This window comes from Numenius arquata, chromosome 15 (genome assembly GCF_964106895.1).
Source record: "Numenius arquata chromosome 15, bNumArq3.hap1.1, whole genome shotgun sequence".
NCBI classification, from domain to species: domain Eukaryota; kingdom Metazoa; phylum Chordata; class Aves; order Charadriiformes; family Scolopacidae; genus Numenius; species Numenius arquata.
The window spans coordinates 16,657,751-16,669,808 of NC_133590.1; the positions used below are offsets into that span (position 1 = coordinate 16,657,751).

The 12,058-nt window shown below is 46.2% G+C and overlaps 1 protein-coding gene across 1 annotated transcript in view; it reads right to left on the minus strand.

Moving 5' to 3' along the window:
- TCERG1L (transcription elongation regulator 1 like) overlaps window positions 1-12,058 on the minus strand; it is a 68,188-nt gene that overhangs the window by 26,799 nt on the left and 29,331 nt on the right. The window lies entirely within an intron of this gene.

Sequence of the window (12,058 nt, forward strand, 5' to 3'; positions counted from 1 at the left end):
GTCAAACCTTGAGCATCAGTTTCCCATTAACTGTGCATTTAGAGAGGAAACCATTTTTCAGAAACTAGAAGACCGGTACCACATCATCTCATCTCAGACGCGAATTCAGGCGTCCCCTCAGGAGGCTCCACACCCTGTTTAGAACCCAAAATTTCAAAACTAAATGTGCAGTAGGGACCTATCCCTGGTTTAAGGCAGACTCTGGGAATAACATCGTATTTCCCAAGCACAATCCAAGCTGCGGAATTTACTGTCCTTTCCTTTCACTAACTCCTTGAACACTTCTTATCCCAACTCCTCTGCATTTCACAGCAACAGGGATCATTTCTGGAATCTTCACTCCGTCAGAAAAACTCACTCGCACGCTATAAACCTCTTCATTGATTTTTGCTTCTCAGACTCCAGCTGCCAAAGCAGATTATTAAACCTAACTCTCACCAACATGGGGACACTTTGCTTTTTTGAATGCAACTATAACATCATTTTATCATTAAAAAGGACACTTTTTCTTCCTGAAAACTGGAGTCTTGGGTATCGTGATAACACAAGAGGGTACCTCCTCCTATAAAGGGTTAACACGGCTAGAGAACCATCCAGGGAAAAGTAAAGTTTTGCCAAAAAATAATCTAAGGAAAAAGCAGGAGGTCCATGACGCTTTAGGAGCTGGGGCCAGAACGCCAAGTTCATTGAATATTCAATAATGCATTTGCATGATACCAACTTGCTATTATCCAGGGTATCTCACAGACATTACTTGTTAAGGAATGCTTTATTAATTTTAAATGCAAATGAAACATCTCTGAAAACCATGACCCCCATCCAGCAAGGAAAAACAAAATGAGTTTCCAGAGGTGCTGAATGGAAGAAGAAGGAGGACAATTGCCATTTTCCCATGTGCCCAGAGGATGTCTACCCCCATCTGCTGGGGGATCACCCCATTAGCCCCCTCTACTCCTCCTGCCCTCTGGGGAGCTCCAGCCCAGGGCTAGGAGTGATGTATGAGCACAGCATTCCCTCCCTCCGGGAGCTGGCACGTTTAATAGTTTTACAGGCTTCCTCCCACCCTTCAGCTTCACCCACGCCTGGAGTACAGCCATTCCAAGCCAAGGGTTAATTAGTGAGCCACCATCCTGCCAGCCAGCCAGTGGAAGGGACAGAAAAGAGGGAACAAGAGGACAGTGCCAGCACAATTTTAACCTCCCAGGTCCAGCTGAGGTTCATACAGGGCAGACAATGGAGAAGACCACATAGAATTGTCTAGGTTGGACACGGCTCAAGGCATGTGTAAAAATATGTACACAAAGCATGGATTTTCTTAGGCAATAACTCAGGTGTTCAGGTACATGCATAGTGCCCATCTGAACTGGTGAGAGGCCTCCACGGACCTGCAGCAGCCTAGGACAAAGCAAAACGGGTACCAAGAGATGCTCCTCGATCAATGGAGCAAGGGCTCCTGGACCATTAACATCATCGGAGCAGGGGGAGAGAGGAACTGAGACCTTTGTGACACACTGTCCCCAACAGCCCCATGCCGTCCTCCTGCAGTCTCCTCCCCGGGACGGCAGCACGGGCTGCCTGGGGGCACAGGGAAGATTAATGGCAAGTAGCTGCAGGAAAAACACTAGAAAAGGAAACATTTTGTTATTTCTTTTTTTTCTTTTTTTTTTTTTGCCATTAAGTCAAGGTAAGAGAAATTCCTGCAAGACACAATCAGCAGCATGATAAAGAAACTACACCGCAAGGTACGTTGACACATTTAATCCATATTTGCTTTGAAGAAAGAATGATAAGTAAGGCATTTATGGAAGAGGAACAGGTCGGTGTGATGTTTGTTGTGCTACCTACAGCACAACAACGTAACTGGAGGCACTTGTAACCTTGGCCATCTCTAACAAGACAGTGAACCATTTTCCAGCCCGAGACAATGTTCGGACCTCAGGCAATGACAGTTTCTTTTTTCTGTTTCTGTAAAAGCCCCTGGCAAAACTATTAACTTTGATGAGCTCTCTGGATATAGAGAAACACCGAGGAACCATCAATTCCAACACTGAAGTCTAAGGTGCCTCCTACCACATGAAGCAATCCAGGCAGCAGCAGATTCACAACGGCCCCTCCTGTTTGACGGAGATGCCCAGCAGGACACACAGGTGAACATACTGGAATTCTGGTTTCCATACCCTTGGAGACCACTTCTTCAGGCAGGATTTCCCTCTGTAACTTAGATGTACAGCGCTACACAATTAATTCCACCAGTAATATTTTATAGAGCAAGAGTTGTTTGGTTTTCTCTGGCTTTTCAATTTAATTTTAACGACAACAAAAACGACACTTTCATCCTCTCACTTCCAGAGTCATCAGGGACAGATTAAAATCGTATTTCATCATCTGGTCCCTTCCGACTCACGTGGCAGCCTCGCTACCTACAGCAATATACGCGGAAAAGGCCATGCAGCTCTTCTGAATTTATCCAAAATGACCTCCTTTAAAGATAACAACAAATCAAACAATGCTGGAGATGAGCATGGCCGGGAATCTCTGGCTTCTCCTTTTCCACCTGTATATTTGCAAAGGAGGAGGGAGACGTTCACGCCTCCAGATGTGAACCTGTGCCACCCGACGGGCTCAGCCCAGGTCCCCTCCTGCTGCTGCAGGCCCCCCGGGGGGACAAGGCTTCTCTCGGGCAGCCCCACGCTTTCCAGACAAGCTCTAGGAGAAACACTGATCCGCAACTGGCCCCCAAGCGTGGCTGGGCACCACGGCTCCCACCACCACCCTTTACCGGGGACTGCGTTACTGTGAAGGGGAGAAAATTCACACCGGGCTCCAAAAACACCCCTGGTCCCATCCCACCGCTGCCTCCCGTGGTCATGGGAGCCGAGATGCTGCACCAGGATGCTGCACTGGGATGCCTCACCGGGAGGCTGCACCGGGACTCCGGCACACAGCATATGAACCACACAGACACTTGCAGGTTCACCCCCATATTCCGAGTTGTGTAGAGACACCAGGCAGATGTACGTTCACATGAAGGTCTGTACGTGAGTTTCAGTACACAAGCAACTGTCTGCACCCAAAACTGGACTCATTTTCATGATGTGCTTAATTATCTCCCCATAGTTAGACAAACACCACCTGAGATCGGCTCTGCTTGTTCCATTACCACAGCGTACGCTGCGTGTTGAAACGTGACTTTCCAGTACATAATTTCAACTGCTGCTTTATGTTGATTCATTTTCACATCCAGGAATAATAAAATTATCAGTGCATCTCTTGGTGTGATGGAAGCAATTAGCTCCCAGCTCCCATCCATATTGGAGGCAAGCATATACATATATATACACATATATATATTATTTCATACATGCAGATGTGTTCAAGTGTTTAGTTTAATTACATCTGATGCTCACCAAATAAGCTTGAATGATTTAAGGCAATCATAAACTTTAAGGAATAAATATTTATGCTTTCTAGGTCTTCGTGCTCATAAAAAGCAGCCTTTGCAATAGATGGATTTGGAATACAAATAAACTCTGTGGATTGAGTTTAATGTCAGGATGCAATATAAGCTCTCAGGATGAACTGAAGATAACTCGGGCTGGAATAACACCTAAACATGAACCTACCACCCACCCACCCACACTCTGGGCATCCTGTGATTAAGTTTAGGAAAATTTTACTAGAAAACAATACTGAGGAGGGGGAGGATAAAAGTGATCTTCTCCATGAAGTTTCTGACTATTGCTAGAGCCAAGGAGCCCTGGCGAGCAAGTCGTGTGTTTTGAGAACATCTGTCCAGTTTTAAGATTATTTCGGTGCAGAGGCATGTTACTGCCGCCTGCGAACACAGGCCACCTACGACTCCACTCAACTGCAGCGGGGGCTCTGCGAGGACACGGGAGGACAACAGCAGACGAGCGGAAGGTTCAGAGATCTGAGGATCCTCTGCAAGTGCCACACGGCCCTGATTTGCATCCCTGACGAGCAGATGCTGATTTACATCCCTGACAGAGGATGAGAGAAGAGCAGCCCCAGCCCCTCTCCTTCTGTGCCCAGCCAGGGCAGCTCGGGGAGGCCAAGTCCCACAGCCACACTGGCCAAACTGGGAATGGCTACAGTCACACTGGTCAAACTGGGAACAGCTATAACCGACAACTCCGTCACCCAGCATGTCTGAACTGGCATTTTTAGGCTGTTGCTTCAGCACCTGAGGAAGAAAAAGGGGAAACTCCCCATCACGTAACAGACCAACTGTGCCCCGTCTCCAGCAGAACCCACCATCCCCAGCCATGCACCAGGAATCAAAGTAAATTAGCCAGCAGACTTTTTCCGGAACAGACAACTAACTTTTCCACCTTTGTTATTTCTAGCAATCCATATTTAAAGGCTATTTCTTGTTTTACCCCACACTGTCATCAGCTCCCTCCTTTACTTGCTCACGGCCAAAACAGACCTCAGGAGAGGGAGCAGATACGTTACTGACACTCATGACCTGGTTGAAAGGGGTAGGACAGATTTTTCAGTGCAAAACTGTTTTTTGTAAATGTTTACTCCGTGCCTCAGCAGACCCGTCGGCTCTCATCATTCCATTACGTGGTGTGTGGATGTTAACAACCCGTCTTCAGGGGACTTGTGCTGCCCATGGCAAAACAACACGACACCAGTCCTGGACTGCACCACAGCTGGACATGGCACGGGAGTTCTCCTGCTCCTGCTGTTCAGTTTTAATTCTTACCTTTTCCAATTAAACGATGGCACTGCCAACATTATCCGAAGGCTACGTTACCAGTTCAGCAAGGGTTTAAGCCTAATTTTCCTCACTGTGATTCAAGGAGCATCTAACAGCACTGCCCCCAAAAGAAGAGTACCAATGCCTTCACTGTCATCACAGCCTGCCATGACCCATGCTCGGGAAACACAGTGAATGCCACCAGGCCAGTAGCCCAAGGATGGCATGAACCCGCCAGAGCTGCTCTTCAAATGGGTTAGTAACACTGATCGTCACTATCTGAAACAGCGAAGCATAAAATCATAGAATCATAGAATCACAGAACAGTTTGGATTGGAAGGGACCTTTAAAGTCCATCTAGTCCAACCCCCTGCCCTGGGCAGGGACACCTTCCACTACAGCAGGTTGCTCAGAGCCCCGTCCAACCTGGCCTGGAATGTTTTCAGGGATGGGATCAACCATCTCTCTGGGCAACCTGGGCCAGTGTCTCACCACCCTCAGCATAAAAGATTTCTTCCTTATATCTAGTCCATATCTCTATCTGTGGTGCCGCAGAGGCAGGAATCCCCCAGCCCATCGGAGCTGCTCCCCTCAGCCCCGGTACCAGCCCAGCAGATGGACTTCAGCCACCAGGAAACGGTGGGTGGTGTTTGCTGGAGAGCAGCATTGGGCTGGGGCCGAGGGCGAGCGAGTCATCCTGCCCCGGGAAACCACGCAAAACCATGCGCAACACCCCTCCATCTTATCACAAACTGGCTTTTAAACACAAAATCTTCACTGTCTCGGTGGATTTCCAATTAACTCTACGATATTTCAACAAAATCAAGACATACATTAATATACTTGTTATTGAAAACCACCTTTAAATCAGATACATTATTTTTCGACTGGAGACTACTGTCCAGATGGCACCCGTCGTAAAGTTCACTGCCTTAAAACAAGAAAAAACGCTGTGCCTTTGCTGCTGAGAGACGGAGATTACACAGGGGGGTTCTTGTTACTGAAAAGCTCTCAACCCTGGAGTTGATGGGAAAACACCAACAGTCTTGGAAAGAGGACAGGAATATTTAATGCTTATTCACACCATAAGTAGTTCAGAAACGGGACAACAAACGGAAAATACATTCTAGCACCCTTGTACATAGTTAATCTGTGCACGCACTTCACCCTATGGCAGCACCTACTGATTATGTCCCCCTGAGCCGATGACAGGCCTGCCTGGCCATCGGGGTTATCCCCTCCGGTCTGCAGGGCTTCCCACATCCGTGAAAACCCTGGGGTCTCCGCTCCTGCTGGTTCCCAGCTTCACCTTCTGACCCCAGTGATGGCACAGAAGATTTACGTTGCTCACCCGGCTGATGTGCACAGCTGCTGGGCTGAAATCCGTACAAATCCAAGCTTCCTGACAGTGCAGCAGGGCTCAGGCGTGGGAAAACGGGAATTTTGCTTCCTTTCCTATTTTAATCTATTCTAGCACCTTGTTTTGTTCCTGGAACGCCAGTGTTTTAATTCCTCTGCTTTGTCAGAAATTTTATTCTTGCTTGTTTGCACATATATTCATTACATTCTGCTGTGTGCAGACAGCATCACCCTTGGTTTCTAAAGAAGGTGAACATTTTCAGCAGTAAAAATCCAAGAAAGTAATTTTAAAAAGTGTGCCCATGACCAAAGAGTCGAAAACCTATTAACAGTATAATTTTGTTGACTTTCAAGTCACTGATGCAACACTGAAAATCCCGCACTCAATAAGAAGCCCAGCAGGTACTCCGAGATATGCTTATTTCTAAGTCAAATGTGAGCCACAATGATTCTTTTTTACATCCAAATTGAAATGTAATGAGAATGTATTAACAAAGAGCATTAAATATTCAGTGGCCTGGCTCTGCTGGGGAAAGGCTTTACCTTACACTTCCCGAGGGACGGCAGAGCATCGCTGATGTGAGGCGGGCTTTGCCCTTCTGACACTGTCTAGAGGAATTCCACTTCTGCACAGAAAAACCAAACAAAACCCAACCAACCCACCCCAGAAAGGCCTAAAGCAGGAGACAACCTATACACATGAAATAAAATGCTAATATTGATTCTAAACACTCAAAAGAGCTTTCCTCACAGCAGTAGATACAGCTGCTGTCTCCTTTCGTGGTGAGTACCCACAGAAAGCAAGAGTTTTGGGAGCAGAGCACACTACCCACAAACTCGCCACCAATTCCTTATTTCTTACCCCTACACGTTCAGCCCCTCAGCTCTGCTTCTCCCTGCTCCTCAAGGTCCCACCACGCTCTTCCTCAGGGCCACTTACAGCTGGTCTAGAAGCCACCTTTGCTCAGTTCTCCTTCCTTACTCTGTTCCTTTGGAAGGCCCAGATGCTTCCATTAAAAAAATTCAGCACTTTCTGAATCTGCTTATCTTCCTCTGCTTTAGACTGCAGATAGGGCAGCCACAGCTTCTCTGGGCAACCTGGGCCAGGCTCTCACCACCCTCACAGCAAAGAAGTTCTTCCCCACATCTCATCTCCATCTCCCCTCTTTCAATGTCAAACCCTTCCCCCTCCTATGGCTCCCCTCCCTGATCCAGAGTCCCTCCCCATCTCTCCTGGAGCCCCTTTAGGGACTGGAAGGGGCTCTAAGGTCTCCCCGGAGCTTTCTCTTCTCCAGGCTGAACCCCCCCAACTCTCTCAGCCTGTCCTCACAGCAGAGGGGTGATGAGAAATGAAGACTTTCCTTGTTTCCCATCTCAATAGAAATAACGCTTTAAATTTCAGCAGCATCATTGCTTTTGGCAGAATTACCTTGATCGCTTTGCAGTTTTGTCCAGGTTTCCTGAGGTTTTGGGGTTTTTTTTGAGTTTTCCTATTTTTAAATTTAAAAAAAAAAAAAAAAAAAAAAAAGGAAATTGCTACTGAAGATCTATTTTGCTACCATACCAGAAAGTAGCAAAAATAATATATTCAGTGACCTGGGATGGAAAATAGAAGAATGGCAATGAGATGGAAGGGTAAAGGGTGATACCAAAATGAATGTATGTTTCTAGAAAGGACGAGCTCTCAGCAGGTTACGGTACCGCCCGGCACAGGCACGAGGGACTCGAGGGCACCACAGCGAGCTGGAAAAAGCATTAGCTGGCTTGTGGATTTTGACACAGGATTTTTTTTATTTCCTTTTTAGTTAAAAATGGATAGCGTAGAAGCTTTGTCACCTCATTGCTATTCCATCAGATTAATAAATTGCCCTTTAAGGAGGTCAGAAAATGAGTATAGGACTTGGACTCGTTGGCTAAATGAAAAATGCACACATAGCTACAGATAGATACACAGAGACGTGTGCAAGTATAACTGTACAGCAGAAAGACAACCTGGAGAGCTGTCACCAGTCTTTTCTAAAGGATAGACCCATTTTACCACCTTTACACCGGAATTTAGTGAAGCAGTACCAACAATAATCCAATAAGTGATATGAACCAACATATATATTATATATACCAACATATATATACCATATATATATATATATACCAACAATAAGTGATATGAAATAAGCAAATTCCTACTGCTTAATTGTAACTGCTTGATAGGGAATGGTTTTAGAAGGTAAATGTGGCAGAAAGCTCTTACCCAGCGCAGCACCAGCAGCATCCCCAAAGCATCCCTGCATCCCTGGCCGGGAGGAAGGCAATGCCAATGCCAACGGCATGGTGCTACCAAGATGCACCATGGTGGCTGGGCTGCTTCAGGGGCTCGACAGCCCTCCTCAAGCCCAACTTACAGAGTACTTAGGTACTTTATAGACAGATATCTATAGCTTTTAACAGAAACGCAGACTGACAATACCTTTTAAAAAACAGGTGCAGAAATATGACCAGGGCGCTGAGGACCCAGGTGCCAACAGCATCACCCCAAAGCCCTTCATCTCCCGCTCATCACGAAACTTTTGGAAGTAATGAGTTTTCTAGTGATGAGCATCCATCCCCCAGAGCTGCCCCAGCATGGCACCAGGCTCCTACAGAAGCAAAGTGTTTTCATCATACCTTCTTTTTTAGGGGATATTTCCCCAAACATTCCTGTGCTCCTCCACAAATACATTGGAAACCGCTAGTAGCTTTTGTAAAAATTTGAAAAGCAAGGTCGATCTTGGAAGGCTGAAGGAACATCTCTGTTGTCATGACCGGCAGAGAAGGGAGAAGAAGAGAGATGCTTTAAGTGTTCTGACTGAAAGGTGACGGCAAAACCTCATCTTTTCTGAAGTGCCCCAGCATCCAGGAGAACGCAAAGTGCTCTGAATGTCAAAAAAGCTCCAATTGAAGTTTGCACTTATTTAAATGCCAGGAGACATGAATCCGTAGGAAACTACCCCTCATTAGCTCAGGGAATTACTTAAGGAGGTAACTGCCCATCTCTTTGCAGGCTCACTGACCAGCAGACACAGCTGTCTCGGCAATCGAGCGCAAGTCACCTCCTCCAACCATCGCTGCATCGCCTGGCGTTCGGAAAAACCCATTTTATCATCATTTATCACCAAGGAATTAAGGGAATTAAGGGTTTCAGCTGCAAGGGCTCTGCCCAGGGTTAATTCCCAGGTACAAGGGGTGAGCGATGCTCTCTGCCCATCCCCACCACCCCTCAGCAGGGCCACGAGCCCAGCCATGCTGCTAGCCCCCGGGCACATCAAGTAGCCCACAGGCAACCGAGCCAGCGCGCTGGGAGACAGCCCAGCCAGCAGCAGCTCCTGGCAGAAAAGATCCTGCATTTGGAAAATATTTACATTTCATTACAATCATCCTCTGTTACGTGTCTGAGTGCCAGGCTGGCAAGTGAATTCTGCATAAAAAACAGATTATTGGGAACTATTTTCAGTAGTCTCGCATGGACCGAGAGGGGTCAGGGTAGCCACACGGGGCAGGAAGAGCAGCAGCTCGGGCAGCATCGTCCGGCTCCTTCTGCTTAATGCAGGAATGGGGAATTTTCACAATAACCTACATAACAAATGGCTGTTATGCCCGAAAAAGGCACTTGAGAAGACAGATTCAGCTCTCAAACACAGTTAAAGTAGGGAAAATGAATAACTGTTTGTTTTGAATGAGAATACCCTTACTTAGGATGAGTACAAATGTATATATTTACTGTGGTGGCTCACAAAACAAACAATATTTGTTTTTGCTTAGTTCTTACAATTCAGTCCTCTGACTGTGGCAGGACTTTCACTCGGGAATCTGCCAAAGTCCTCCGCCGCTTTCCAATGACCAGACAGACAGACGGCAACTCTAACACACGCTGTGATTCCTCCCTGCACCCCACAACAAAGTTCAATAATATTTTTCATATTGGGATTTTCAGGGGAAGTGGTAGGGGGTCTTTGATTGCAAGTCCAGAAGTCACAGAATCACGGAATGGTTTGGGTGGGAAGGGATCTTAAAGCCCCCCCAGTGCCACCCCCTGCCCTGGGCAGGGACACCTCCCACCAGAGCAGGTTGCTCAAAGCCCCGTCCAATCTGGCCTTGAACCCCTCCAGGGTGGAATATCTCTCAATATTTGGAAATACTGGAAATCTCCCAGGTTTTTGGAACAGATCAATAAATTGGCAATGCCTCTGGAAACGCGTTGGCTCCCTTGCCAACACGCGGCGGCTACTCTCCTCAGACCGAACTCATGATTTCTCAAATATCTGTTTGAAGAAACAAAATCGGCAACAGAAAACAAATGAAACAGGGCCCCGTCTCAGGTGCCAAAAGGGATAAAACAAAAGGGATCCTTCGTGAGCCAAACCAATCCGCAGTAATGCAAACTTACTGGAGTGTTACGCTTCGGGTTTTCTGCCAGCTGCACAGACGATAGCTCTTCTGCGCGAGAAACATCTTCTATCATGAAATTTTAAAGGCACCAGAGCATTGCACCAGATCCAGATCAGCTGGGAGGTATGTGGGCAACAGCTACGGTTTTCTTCTGCAAAAACGCATTTTAAAAATATGCAAAACCTGTGCTTAAACTTATGCATGATAATATAGTTCATTAAAGAGAAATTAGGGTTCCTAAGAAAACAAATCTGTTTGGCTTTTTTTTTCTTTCCTCAGCAGCTTCCTCTGTTTTCAGTGATTCCCGGGTCTGACTTAGCACCGCAGTCGGAACACGGGTGAGTTACCTCTGCAAAGAGAAATTAAAACAAAGCGCGTTTCACCCCGTATCAAAATTGAGATCAGGTACGAGATCACTGATGATGAATACCCCCTCTCCCAAAGGCAGGGAGGCCGTGCTGAAAAACTCCTTGTTTAAAGGGCACAACTCGGGATTCTCACTCATACCATTTTCCCAGGTCACAATTTCATTGCCTACGGTGTCCACTCTCTGGAAATCTCCCACAGGGAACGTCCGACTGGTCTCCAGGGTCAGTAACTTTGATCCAGTAACGGAGCCACCGGTGCACAACCCACCCAGCTCTGATTTACAGACACGTTCAGCAATTTGAATATTTAATTGCCATCAACTCCATAACTTTAAGGCCAAAAGTGGAAGCAACACTGGTTTTTCTGGGATTTTTTTTTTTCCAAACCAAAGGGAGAAACAAAATGCAAACCCATCTTCAGGGTAAAGACAGGACGGTACATCCAGCAGAACCGAACAGCATCTCCCACCTCCTCCCACTACCCCATCCTGAATTCAACCCCTTTCTCCACTCCTGTAAAGCTGAAAAAAGGAAATTTATATCGAGAGTCTGACTCTTCTGGGGAATAACCCCCACCCCTTGCAACCCAGTTCAGCTGCGGGAGGCTAAATTGTACAAGGCAGTATTAAACACCCACTGGTAACTTAATGAAGCAACTCGGTGCTTCTACTATTCTAATTGTTTGAAGGAAAATCCTGGGAGCATTTTAATATTTTCTAGCTATATTTTCATTGTCTAGGAAGCACTGGGTTACATCGAAACTGAATCAGTGTGCTTTTTTTTCTTCAGGAAAGAAATACACAAAAATTATCACAAAAACAATATGATGAGATGCTAAGAGAAACTGATATAATTTTTTAAAAAACATTTGTGAGTTTACAGTTTTTATATTTCTATGTGCAATAATCCCTTTTTCCCTTAAAGATAAAATCAAAAATAAATTATCATGCCAAATAACGGGCAAGCTGCGTGTCACTATCAGTGTCAGATAATTAAGTGAGGTGTGTTCTGGAGCAGAGCCAAATCCCGATAACATGGCAGTTACTTCTGGAGAGCCCAGTCAAGATCATACAGCGCTCTCCTCCTGCGTCTTCATTACTGTCTTGTTTGAAACTCGGGTCTGAAACTATCTAAAACAAAACCGCTGCTTTCACATTGCTGCTTAGTAAGGGCAGGCTCG